At 48.3% G+C, this 12,623-nt stretch overlaps 1 protein-coding gene across 1 annotated transcript in view; it reads left to right on the top strand.

Moving 5' to 3' along the window:
• Window positions 1-499: 499 nt before the first annotated feature.
• Window positions 500-12,623, top strand: part of IARS1 (isoleucyl-tRNA synthetase 1) — a 104,590-nt gene continuing 92,466 nt past the window's right edge. Inside the window, exon 1 of the mRNA XM_085590161.1 lies at window positions 500-524. The gene's annotated coding sequence lies outside the window, so the exon portion shown is untranslated. The remainder of the gene's footprint in view (window positions 525-12,623) is intronic.

Raw genomic sequence — 12,623 nt, forward strand, 5'->3', positions numbered from 1 at the left:
TTTTGCCCCTTTTTCCCATCACAGGCTGGATGATGTGTCAGCATGGAGGGCACAGTGCTGCAGATCCTGGGGGAGCAGATCGTCCCTTCCCACCCCTCTGCTGTGCCGGGTCTCACTTTAGTGTCTCCAAAACAACATCCAGTGGCTCAGGAAACACTGGCCCGGCACATAAAAAGCAGGTCACCTCTCATGAGTGCATGCAGATCCCAGGCAAGCCACCTTCTAAAATTAGAGGTTGTGTTGTTCTTTTGTTTGCGCTACAGACGGGTTGTTTCCACAAGAAGGAGTGGATTGTGACCTGAAACTGAGCTGTAGCACATGCGGGGCCTGCTGAGAGGGGACAGGGATTTGCTCTGTGTGCAGATGGACAAATCCTGCACCCGGCAAGTGCTGCCAGCGGTGTCCCACAGCTTCGCCCTGCCCGCAGCACTGGGCAGACCTTGAACGGGGAACTGCCGGGGGCAGCTTCTGCTCCACTCTGCCCTTCTGTTTCCCAGGCCGTGCAAAACTGCTCTGCATTCCAGGTACATTTTACAGAGGTTCTGTTTTGATTTGTGAAACGTTTCGCTTGTCTTGGGCTTGGCCACTTTATTTATGAAGGAAAAGCAGAGCGGTAGTTTAGATATAAACAGAATTTGAGATTGCTACAGAAATTGATTTGCCTAGATCTCTTCTGTAATTCTAATATTACTAGATAGGCCATCATCAAATGTTTAGAATGCACTCACCTACACTCATCGTTTGTGCAAGGATTTTGGTTTAAAGAAGTTTTTCAGAGAAGCTGAAAGTGCTTAAATGTAGACCTCTAACTTTTTTCCTTTCCCGCTATACTATTGCACAATTAAGCTCTTATTTTTGTTAGGTTTTATATTTCCTGAATGTGGAAGCAATACAAAATATGTTGAAGTAGAACCTGAGGTGTTGGGAATGTAATGTAAGTATGGATTTATTTCTAAAAAGAGAAAAAAAAGTCAAGCAGAAGTTAGGTGCATATTCTTTGACAAAGTAGAGCTCTGCAGTGGTGTTTGTTTCATAGGCTGTGCTGACAGACACAGGGACAAGGTCTCACCTCCTGGTCAAAGCCAGCCCAAACCCCAGAGATTTCGGAGGACTCTGCAGAGGCTGGAGAGCTGTAGGAATACGGGGCCAGGCTCCATCCTGGCAAGTGCAGACACAGCTCCTGCTGCCTTTGCCTTGCTCTGGCAGAGCTGAATGAGGTCCAAAGTGTTGGTGTGAGGCTGCATAGCACCAGTGCAGACCTGCCTTGCACAAGGGTATGCTGCAAGCCAGTGCTAAAGCTTTCCTGGCCTAAGGAACTGAGGGAAACATGGGTGATAGTAAAGCAGCTTTAGCATTGTTCCGTGTTTTTGATAGTTGTTAAATGTTTCTAGTGTTTCCTGTATGAACTATCACGTGTGTTAAATCACAAAACAGCAGAACACAGCGGGGGCTTAAATTTAGACTAGTTCAGAGAAAGTAGTATACAGTATACACATAGGCCCTGCTCCTTGCCCCAGGAAGAGAGGTGGGGACAGATTGCATCAGTTGGCCTAATCAGGCATGAGACACATTTGTGATGACAGACCCATAAACTAATGGGAACATTTAGCATAACAACGTGCATGTTGAGGGGATGTGAGAGGACAAAAAGGAAGCAAATGTGTGCTTTCCTCCTGGAGTCAGACACCAGGTGGAAGGAGCCTTGCTCTCACTATGCTTCAACTTGGCTGGCTTGTGATTATTTTTGATCCTCGCATCTAAACACTGGGAAGTGGAAGCTGTTTCTTGTTCTGATGATCACCCTCTCTTACAGTCCCACTGAGAGAAGGGTTTAGGATGGGTTTAGGGTAAGGAGAACAAGACAATGAGAGATGTGGAGGAAAGGGAAGAAATGTGATCTCCAGCAGAAGGCTGGAGCAGGAGGATGCTCAACAAAATGGAGTAATGTGACCACAAGAAAGGATTTCCAGAAAACAGAGATGTGAGGAATCCCTTCTGACCACTAGTGAGAAGGCTTGCTTCAGCTTTTTAAGGCTGGATCTCTACCCTTACAATGGCACACATTTAGGCAGTTATCCCCCAAGAGAGCTCTGAAAGGGGGGGAATTTTACTTCTAAGGTTCCTCTTCAAGCCTACCCCAAAATAATCAATGAGTATAAAATTGTTACTAAAATGAAATCTTCTAATTTTGTGAGTGTCCAGCTCTGTTTTGTGTTTTTATTTTTGGTTTTTTTTGGTTTTTTGGCTTTTTTTTTGTTTGTTTTTTTTTTTGTTTGTTTGTTTGTTTGTTTTTGATCGTTTGTTTTTTTGTAATTAATAGACTTTAGATTGACATGCTGAATCCTGGCCTATAAAGGGATCAGAACACAGCAACGCTTGCATTGTGTGAATGGTAAAGGTAGAGTAAATCTCTGGCTTTACTTTTCCAAGCTCTTTAGGACCAACTTTCCTTGTACAAGTGTTAGCAAATAAATAATTCATGCATGCTTATGGATTCTTTCATGCTTGCATGATTTTAATCATAATTAAATAGTACATGTTTGAGATCCAAAGGCAAACCAGAGTCAAGTATGCCTGACTCATTTCTCCTCTCTGAACAAAAATGGGAAACATCAAACCTCTGTGTGAGGCTGTCTGATGTTCTGGCCGCTTTACCCTGCTCTCTCATGTACATATCCTTAGGTAGATAACTGATACTTGCTGAATTTTGTAGCAATTGGTTACAAGAGGGGAAAAATGTGTTCTCTTGTGCACAGGGAGAATTTCTTGATGGTCTGAAATGTGCAACTGGGCTTTTCTTATTTGCAAAATGGATTGAAGCAGGTCTGGAAATATGATTTATCTTTTCTCATAACATATGTCAATGAAATAGGGATGCAGGAAAACTGATGTAAGCAGCATAAAATAATCTTTTTTAATCCAACATTTCCTTGGTATTTGTGAGACCCACTCAGAATATTTTTTAATCCTGTATGTGGTGTCCCTGTCCTCATGCAGTTGCTTTGGTACTGTGTGCTGGTGTAGATGGATCAGGACTATTCAATGGAAAAAGCAAGTTTCAGTAGGGATGGCACCTTCTTGTGTGTACTTGTAAAGCTGAACACTGGAAGTTCTTTAACACAAGCTACAGGATAATAACACTTGTGCAGATGTTTTGAAATATGTATTATAGATTTTTTTTTTCCCTAGCTTTGTCTCTCTCTCATGCTGCTCCATGTGTCCTTTCATCTGTCCCTTATAATAATGGAGCCAAATGTAATAATGGAGCCAAATGTAGAGATCTCAAAGGTAGGACACATCAGTCATTTTTCTGTATGGGGAAATACACAGACTGGTGTTGCATTAAAGAATGCAATATGAGCTCAACCTGTGCATCAAAGAACCCACAAAAGAAAGCCCCAGATTTACCTCTCAGTTAAAGTCTCTCTTCTCTATCAGTTTTCAGATAGTCATCAGAGAGGGATGAACTCGTGATGCAGAATTGTGATCAAAATATTGAAAATAATTCAGTCAAGAGCCAAGCACGAGCCTGCTGGAAAGCAGGATTCAGTGGCTGCTGTTTCCAGGGGTGGATTTTGGCTGGAACTCTGGCCAGCACTGCATTTCTTCCAGAAGCTGAGGTGGGGATGATGTGACTCTAGGACTGTGGTATTGCCCTCCCCCATTCACCCTCTGGCTTCTCAAATCATTATAAATGAGTTTTCTCTCTGTATTGGGTATTGATAAGGAGTACCTGAGAGTTGTGATATTATTATCCTTCCTCCTTTTTTCCCATTTGGAAGCAAGTCCTTTTTGTTTGTTTACAAACTGCTGGATCCGATTTTATTCTGTTACATAGAAGATAGTAAATCCAACTGAGCACCTACATTCAGTTAACCACAAGAAGTTTTCCACCTGGCAAGCATGCAATATTTGACATATTCCTTCCTTCCCAATACTGAACCAAAATTCTCTCTATTTAAAATTGCATTTACTTGCATTTTCTTGGAGACAGTTAAAAAAGGGGAAAACATTTATTCATTACAACAGATCAATTAAAACTAGGTAGGTAAAACTAATTTACCAACCAAGTAACTTTTAATTGTAATTAAGTGATCTAATTTATAAAAGATGACCTTCCTAGGAGCAAGACATTTTCAGGTACAAGTCACCTGTAATTTTACAGGACAAAACACAAAGATTTCGTTTGTAGATAATGAGTGTTTAGATAGCATCGGTGACTCATGGAGAAACTGATTAGAGAGTCTGCAAGAGGAGATGCAACCCTTGCAACAATTCTGTGTGGATCCCAGGGCTGATCAGTGTGAGAACGAGATGATTATGCCAGAAGCCTTCAGTTCAGAGAAAAGACAGCTTGGAATGCAGGAGAGGTTATAAAACCATTGGTGAGATGAGATAAAGACTGGCTGTTCAGCAGCTCCTCTAATTCAAGAGCTCTGGAGGCATTGCACAAGCCTGATGGAGTCAGTGTGTGGGGAAATCCAGGGTGAATTTGGGGAGCTTATTCCAAAAAGACATCAAAGTCTTGCTTTGAGGAGTGAGGTGTTACAGGGAAGAGAAATGTGCTGAGGACACAGCTGATTTGGAGCATGGTTTTGTTGGTTTTGCTGTGCAGAAAGACTGCTGGGCATTTCAACTGCAGTAAACACAGTGAGACTTCAAGTAGGTGCCACATAGCTGAGGTGTTATCAGCCATCTTCCTGCTCCACTGGCAGATTCCATGAGCAAGGGTGGGCACTGCAGACAGGCCCAGGGTGACAAGGATGGTTTCACTCTGCATGGCAGGGAAACAGCAGAATCCTTCACTGATCTGGTAAGTGGGCTCAGCTGACAGCCCTGCTCCGTTCAAAGCTGTGCTGAGGATTCTGTGGCAACAAGTTGTGCAAACACAGGAGGCAGAGGATGTTCTCTGTGATTCCCAAAGTGGGGAGTGGACACACCTCGCTGGAGATGGCCCAGAGGGGAGCAGGCCTGGGGCTGGAAGAAGCACACTTTGCCTGCAGGATTCCTGCTTTGGGGCTGATAAGGACAGGAACAGAGTTCATTTGTGGAGTGAAAAGGCGTGGAGCACGATAATTAGGAAATGCTGGCCTGGACAAGTGTCTGTGGTAGCAGCCAGGAGGAAACTCTCCACTTTGCCCTGCTCCTGGCAGCAGCAGCAGCAGCACTGCTGTCCTGACTCACTTGTGAGGATCTGGCACATTTTTTACCCCTGACTTAACTCTTGCAAGAACCCTGGAAACAGCAAAATTAGCACATTTCCTTGATGTTCTGGGGCCTTGGACACTTACTGAAGCAAGGATCAGTGACTCAGTTTCCAGCTGGGCCGGGCTCTGGAGGGATGTTGGTAGGACAGAGCTCCTGTAGCACTTCCCTCTTTGAGTCTTCTCACCCTGACTGAAGTGCTCAGGCATGCCAGAAGGAAGCTGTTTTTTTCTTGGCAGAAGTTGCTGGTTATATTTAAAAGAACTATTCTGGAGCTTGGAATTTTAATTATTTTGAATCAACTTTTGATTAAGTTGTTGCTATTAAACAAAGGAGTCATCATCTGGAAAAGACCTTTAGCTGGCTGGGAATAACTGCTAGACAGTGTGTTTGTTTATTTCAGTTCAAATCTGCTGCTGTTAGACTTTGGATTTCCTTTCCTGAAGAAACACGGGGATGAGTGGCACATAAATCAAAATTTAATTCTGAACAAAATTTCCTTGTTCTGAATTGCATAAAACATTTGATCTTTTTTTGCTATAAAATTTCAGGGTACAAGGATCATTAACATTAAAGATAACATGAAATGCAAAAGTGTTTGTTGACAGGAGATGGAAGCTTCTCTTCATATGAGACTTTACTTTTCTTGTTTTTCAGCTAAAACTGGCCTGTTGTGGCTGGCTGTGATGTAGCAGCACTACAGCCAGGAGTGGTGGTGAGCTGCACCCAGTTTGATTGAAGTTTTTTTTTTTTTTTTTCCCTGCATGGTGAAAAAGAGTATTCTCACCCAGCTAAAATAAATTACATCTACTGTAAATTTTATTAGCCATCAGTTTTTGCCTGGAAAAGAATATAAGAGGCAAGAGAAATTAACCAGAGACATTTGAATGTAATAGGAACATATGACAGCAAAATGATCACTGCTTTTACAGCAGACAGTTAGAAAAATAGTTTTTATTACCTCATGCTGTATTGAACATCCTCAGATCCATGACAACAGCTGGAAATGAGAGGTGACAGGCTGACCATTTTCTTCCACTCATGGTTACTTTTCTTCTAGGAATGTGGCTGAAAACTTTTCAGGAACTGTGAAAGAAAACAGCATCACTGTTCCTCAGCAAAAAGCTGCATTTCTGCCGTGGTGGAGACTTCAAACAGCCCCACAAACTGCTAATGCACCTGCTCAGCTGTGTGCTGAAATGGCAATAATGAATAATAAATGCTGCTGCCTCCTTCAGAATATTACCAAACCCTTCTTTTCTCCAGGAACAATTTTACAAAATCCTAAATCATCCTGTGACCAGACTGGCCATGAAAATATCTTACACAGGTTACAGCAGAACTTGTGTTGTAATAAAGGCCTCAATTTTTCTTCCTGTTTGCCTTGGACTTCCCAGTCATTTGTATTTATTTATAAGTGACTTCCAGCTGTACCCCTAACAAAAATTCACTGATGTAAAGGCTTGATATATAAGGTTCTGGTCATCACACTTGCTTAAATTTGTAAACCTCACCTGTATGAGAAGTGTGTCTATAAAGGAAAAATCCTAGGAACGTATAAAATTTGTTTTTGTAAAGTTTGAGTTGATCAGGCTTGTTGGCCACTGGATTGATAGGTGATCTTCTGAAGCAACAGCTTTTGGTTTCTTTTCCCAGCCTTGATGTTGAGGAACTTGGTTATATTTGGAATTTCAGCTTTGTTAAGTACTTTCAAACTAAATAGTAAGGGGTTATTTGTGTCTGCAGCAATTACAAGGCAGATACTTTCCAAACACTCAGAAAATTCCTAATTTGAGTGAGAAAAGAAAGAAACAGGAAAAAAAATTACATTTAAGCCAGATCTGAGTAACACAAGTAACACACCAAGGAAAGGCCTGTAAGAGAACTCCCTCTGGCCGGGAGCAAGGCTGGTGCCTGGATGAACTTCCAGGGCTTCAACAGGAATGGATCATTCATGGCAAGTCTCTGTCTGGTGGAGAGAACACAGGTCTCCCTTCCCCAGTGGAAGATCTCTGTAATTCCGTCAGGCTCTGTCTGACCTGTAATTATGGCCCTCTGCTTTTTTATTAATTTACACTCCTGCTTTACTTTGCTTGTGTCCAAGCACATCCATATTATGATGCAAATTCACCAGCAGCATGAAGGCCAAGTTCCAAGTTAAGTGCTCCTAAGGGAGGTTTTGTCGTACTTGTTCAAATCACGAGTCAGGGAAAAGAAAGAAAACATGCATTCAAACCATTAATTTAACATGTTAGTGCAGATCTGGATTCATTAATAAAATACAAACTTGCTGATGACCAAACTGGTGCAAACTTAGGTTTCATTTACCCATGTGAGAGGTTTATTTCACTTCGTGCCTCTCCAGGAAGTTCCCATGGAGTGAAATTCCCAGAATAAGCATGGCTGTAATGCAACCCTGCATCAAACAGACTGAAGTTTGTATGTACAGACCACTTGGCTAATTCCAAAGAAAACAAACACGATGTTGGTCTTAATGCATTCAGCAGCTTTGTTTCTTAAGAAGGGTAAGAAAATGGTGTCTTTAGACATTTCCTTCCAGAGGATTGCAGCTAAGGTACTACAAATTTCAAATATTTTGTTTTAAAATGGTTTCCTTTGTAAGGATAACAGTTAATTCCTGTCTCTGTGTCTGTAATTACAAGAAACATCCCAAAGAACCACAGAATGGTTTGGGGGTTGGAAGGGTCCCTAAAGATCATCCAGTTTCAACCCCCTGCCACGGGCAGGGACAACTTATCTGCAAATTTATCTTCCATTTGTCCTTCTGGCACACTGATTTCACCGAGTCTGCACGTGGGGGAAAGCAGGAGGCACCATGAGAAATTCTGGCCTCACAGCATCTCCTGTTTCAGACCTGTTAAAACAATGTCCCTCTCTTCTGCCCTGGCAACAAGTCCCAGGAATGTGTTACCTGCTGTAATTTTTAACCGTTTGTAGTGGAAATGATGCTTCTCGTTCCCTTTTCAGGGAGTTGGTGAGTTGAGCGTTGATCCGATCTGCTCCCTGCACGGTACTTAAAACTTAATCCTAACTGGCTCTGGTGAAGTTGTTTCAGCTGGTGGCCCTTTAAACCTCTTTCTAGACATTTCTCCCTCTGCTGTAGTTGGTAAGAGAGAAAGAAACCTGCTGTCAGGAGCACGGGGCAGCCATGGAAGCTCCGGCCAAAGTGTCCCCAGCATTCCCCAGCGAGGGAGGGTCAATAAAGACCTGCAGGGCCGAACAGTGGCTCTGCCGAGCCGAACCGGGCTGGGCGGGCAGGGCTCCCGCCCGGGCCCGCTCGGAGCTGCCGAGTTTGGAGCTGTGGTCGCTCTCCCGCCGTGTCCGTGTCCAAGGGCCGCTTCCTCGGCCGCCCTCCGCTCGCCGGGGTGATTAAACGACTTCGCCGTCGTAACCCAGAATCGGGGCGAGTGCCAGAGATGCGTGGAACTTTTCCGCCGCGACTTTGGCCGTCACCGCCCCCCTGCCCGTCCCCTCCCTCCCTCCCAGTCGGTGGCTCTGGCTGTCCCTGCGGCCTCCCCGCTCCCCCAAAACCCAAAAAGCGCGATCCGCTTTGATGTAGCCTTCAGAAAAGTTCACTTTATTTACAAGGGGGGCTCCCGGGGTTCCCCTCGGTTTACACACGCACATTTGTAAAATTAGCCAACCCCCCTGACAAAAACGCAAAGGAATGGCTGAGAAATAAATAAACCTCTCCCACCCTCCTTGGCGGAAAGGCTCCAAGCCAGCGGGGGTTCTGCTCGCCCCCGGCCCGGGGCTCAGGCGATCCTGCTGCAGAACTCGTCGAAGTCCCTCTCCATGAAGAGCTCGCTCTCGATCACATCGTCCTCCGAGGGGAAGTACTGCTGGCTGTCCTCCTCCGGGGAGCCCGCGGCTGCATCGGCCCAGGCCCCGGCCCGGGCTGGCGGGGAGCGGGCGGCGGGTCCGGGCTCCCCCGCGCACTCCATCAGCGCCCCGCGGGCGTTCTCCAGCACCCCCAGGTACGAGTCCATGTCCAGCGGGTCCATCTCGCAGTCCGACCCGCCGCTCTCGGTGCCCACCGAGTCCGAGCGCAGGTGCATGAGCTGGTACTTCTCCCGCATCAGGAACTGGTTGGTGTTGCGGGGCGCCCGCATGCCCGGCGCCCGCCGGCCCAGCACATTGACGGGCCGCAGGGAGAGCAGCACCCGCGGCCGCGCCGGGCGGTGGCAGCGGCGGAAGGCGCGGCAGTGCTGCTGCTGCAGCTGCTGGTGCTGGTAGTGCTGGAAGTGGCTGTGCGTGCGGCTGCCCAGCAGCTTCCGCGCCCCGCCGGGGACCCTCCCGCGCCGCCCGGGCGGCCAGCGGGAGCGGCTGCCGCCCCGCCGGGGCTCGCCGACCTTCAGCGGCGTCGGGGAGGCGCCCCCCGGCACCCCCTCGGCCCGGGCGGGCTCCCAGGGCGGGCTCACGATGAACTCCGCGCGTCGCAGCATCGCGGCCCCCCGGCCTCTCACATACTCCGAGCCGCCGGGACGCCCCCGCCGCGCTGCTCCTGCGCCGTCGCCTCTCCGGCGCGTCCTCCGCTTCTCTCCGGGCTGAGCGGCCGCTTCCCAAGAGCCCTGCGGGGGCCTCTGCGGGCGCCTCTACCTTTTCACGATCCGCTCCGTTTTTTTCTTGAGCGGAGCCCGTTGGCAGCGCATAGCCTGGCTGAACGGCTGCGGGCTGCGGGGCAGCTTGACGGGTTCCAAGCCGCCTCTTCGGAGATGGTCTCGCCTACTCCCCGGCCGGGCGCTGCCGGGCTGTCAGCGCTGCGCCGGGCACGGTGGGCCGGGGCAGGGCCCGGGAGCGAAGCGAGCGAGGGGAGAAGGCGCCGGGATCCAGGGACCGCACAGGGAGCGCGCGCACCGCCCGCCGCCCCGCGCCCACTGCCAGCGCGCTCCTGCGCAACTCCTACTTATCACCTCCGGCGCAGTCCAACTGCGGCCGCCCCGCGGGGGGGGCCCGGGGCAGCACAGCCGTTCCTCACCCGGCCTGTCCCCGCCAAACTTGGTCCTCCGCGCCCGGGGAACGCGGGGACTCCGCGTTTCCGCAGGCCGCGCGCGCGTATCTCCCGTGTTATCCCGGCTTATCCCGGGATCTCTTCCCCCTTGGGCGCGCTTTGGCTTGGCTCAGAGCTGCGGGCGCATTTTGTTCATCCCCTATTCACGAAGGCCGTTTACGCTCAGCTCCCCGCGCAAGCACCGTTGCCCGCCCGCCCCTTGCAGCGGCGCTACGCAAACCCCTACGCAAAGCGCGTACGCCGCCCGTGAGGGGCGCTGGGGAGGGGTGGTGGTGGTGAAATGGACGCGGGGGCAGCGGGGAGGGAGAAGGAGCGGCCTGAGCCCGCATCGGGCGCTGGAGAAGCCGCGGCGCTCGGTGCCAGTGCCCGCGGCCGCCCTTCCTCTGCAGCTCCAGGCTGCGGCCGGCGCCACCGCCGGGCAGCGGCGACCTTCCCGCGGGTCCCACAAAATGGTGCCCGCGCCTTCTCCCTCGGGCACTTCACGCCAGGGGAGTGCCCTCCAGGGGCTTCACGGTGGTTTTCTCTTTTTTTCTTCTTCCCTTTAACCTCTCCGGCTGAATCGGTGCTTTTTCATAAGTCTAGAGTGAAAAATGAGAGCAGAGACATTCAATCTTGTAGTTTGGGGAATGCCCCAATTACTTCTGCTGGGCTTTGGTCCTTACAAATTTCCCTTCATTTTCCAGTCTGTTTTGGGTGGTGTCTTTCTGCCGTGTATGTAACTAATCTGACTGTGACTTCCCTGTTCACCCCGTCCCCCTTGCCAATCTGTTCATGGAAAACAAGCTCTGTGTTGCCCAAAGGCTCCCAGGTAAAGGCTGTGCATGAACCAGGGTAGCAACTCCCATGCAAGTAACATTTTATTACAATTTAACAGTTAAGGGAAAAAAACAAAAAAAAAACAAAAAACAAACAAAAAAAAAAAAAAACCAAAAAAAAAAAAAAACCACCACTACATGATATACAGGGGGAGATAAGGTAAAAGTCTGGATTTGGGCTAAGTAGGGAGTTGACGCTGCCGAAACCAAATTGCCCCCATTTGTCAGTTTCACTACTTTAGAGTGTGTATTTATAAGCAGTGTTTGTTTCAAATTGCATTCCGGAATGATATGGTATTCCATTTAAACTCAGCTGGTGTTACCACCTGTGTGTTTTACAAACTAAAGGCCAAAATGGAAGGAGTTGGCACTGGAGCAAGCAGCAGCTGTCTAAAATCTGTAGCCTCAGATCTGAGGGCACGCCAGAGCAGGGGGAGACTGCAGCGCTTTCAGAGTTCATGAGGATGTTTATAAAGAAATGCCACATCATGTGGTGGAATCCACATCCCGAGTTGTCACAGGCTTTTTCGTAGCTGTATTAGGCAGCAGTGTGGCTTGAATAAACTTCTGCCATTCCAGACTTCCCTCCTGGATACAGAACATCCCAGAACTGTGTGTTTGTACAGGGGACTCTGCCCTGGCAACCACACGCATCCAGTCTCTCCTGTGTGGCTGATCAGCACAGCTCAGTCTGGCCTCAGTTCCCATTTTCTCTTCTGTTTCTCTGAGCTTGGGGCAGATTGAGTCTGCATTTCTTTTAGCTGTTCTGGAAGGATGTAGGAAATTTTGTGTAGAAAGAAGTCTTGTGCTGCTTTGTGCGGGAGAGAATTCCAGTTAGTGTGCCTCTCTTCACATCTAGGTTATCTCTAATCCACCCACTGAAACTGCCCTGCACAGATCTGTTAAATCATCCTGTACCCATCCTGCAAATCCAAAACTAAAGCTTTTATTGAAACCTTTATTGGTACCTACACCTCCATGAGTAAGCAAGTTTTTAGAGCAATTTGCAATCATTACCTGGAGGCAGATGAATTGTTTGTGCCATTATTGACCTGGCCTTCATTCCCCAGGCTCTGCTCTGGGCAGGATTCAGGTGTGCAGGCTGGGAAACCTCCTCCCCTCACCTTTCTGGCTCACTTCTATTTTTCCCTGTCGAGAGCCTTTTCAACAGCTGTTTTCAGCACTGGAAAAGTGGAGGAAGTGTTTTTTAATGTATCATGAACTGTTTTGTAATTTCTCAGTGGTTGCCAGCCAGCAATATTTTTTTCAAAGCCTTAAGTTTCCTTTGATATGGGGGAACCCATCTACAAGTTGGTGTTTTTTTTTATTTTAGCAGCAGAGGAGGGACTTCTGTGGTAGTTACAGCCTTAAGACTTGGTATCTTGAGATATTTAAGAGTATCCCTTTAACGGAGGTAAGGTCGAGCTCCCGAGAGGAGCTCGGGGGAGGCCCTTGGCCTGCGGTTACTGGGAGAAGCGCGGTGTCGCGGTTTCGCTGGGTCAGAGCCGGTGGGGCTCTCCAGGCCACCCAGCCCGGCTCCTGCCCGGCTCCGGGCTCGGGGCCCGCGGTGG

Source organism: Lonchura striata, chromosome 12 (genome assembly GCF_050655825.1).
Source record: "Lonchura striata isolate lonStrDom1 chromosome 12, ASM5065582v1, whole genome shotgun sequence".
Lineage (NCBI taxonomy): Eukaryota > Metazoa > Chordata > Aves > Passeriformes > Estrildidae > Lonchura > Lonchura striata.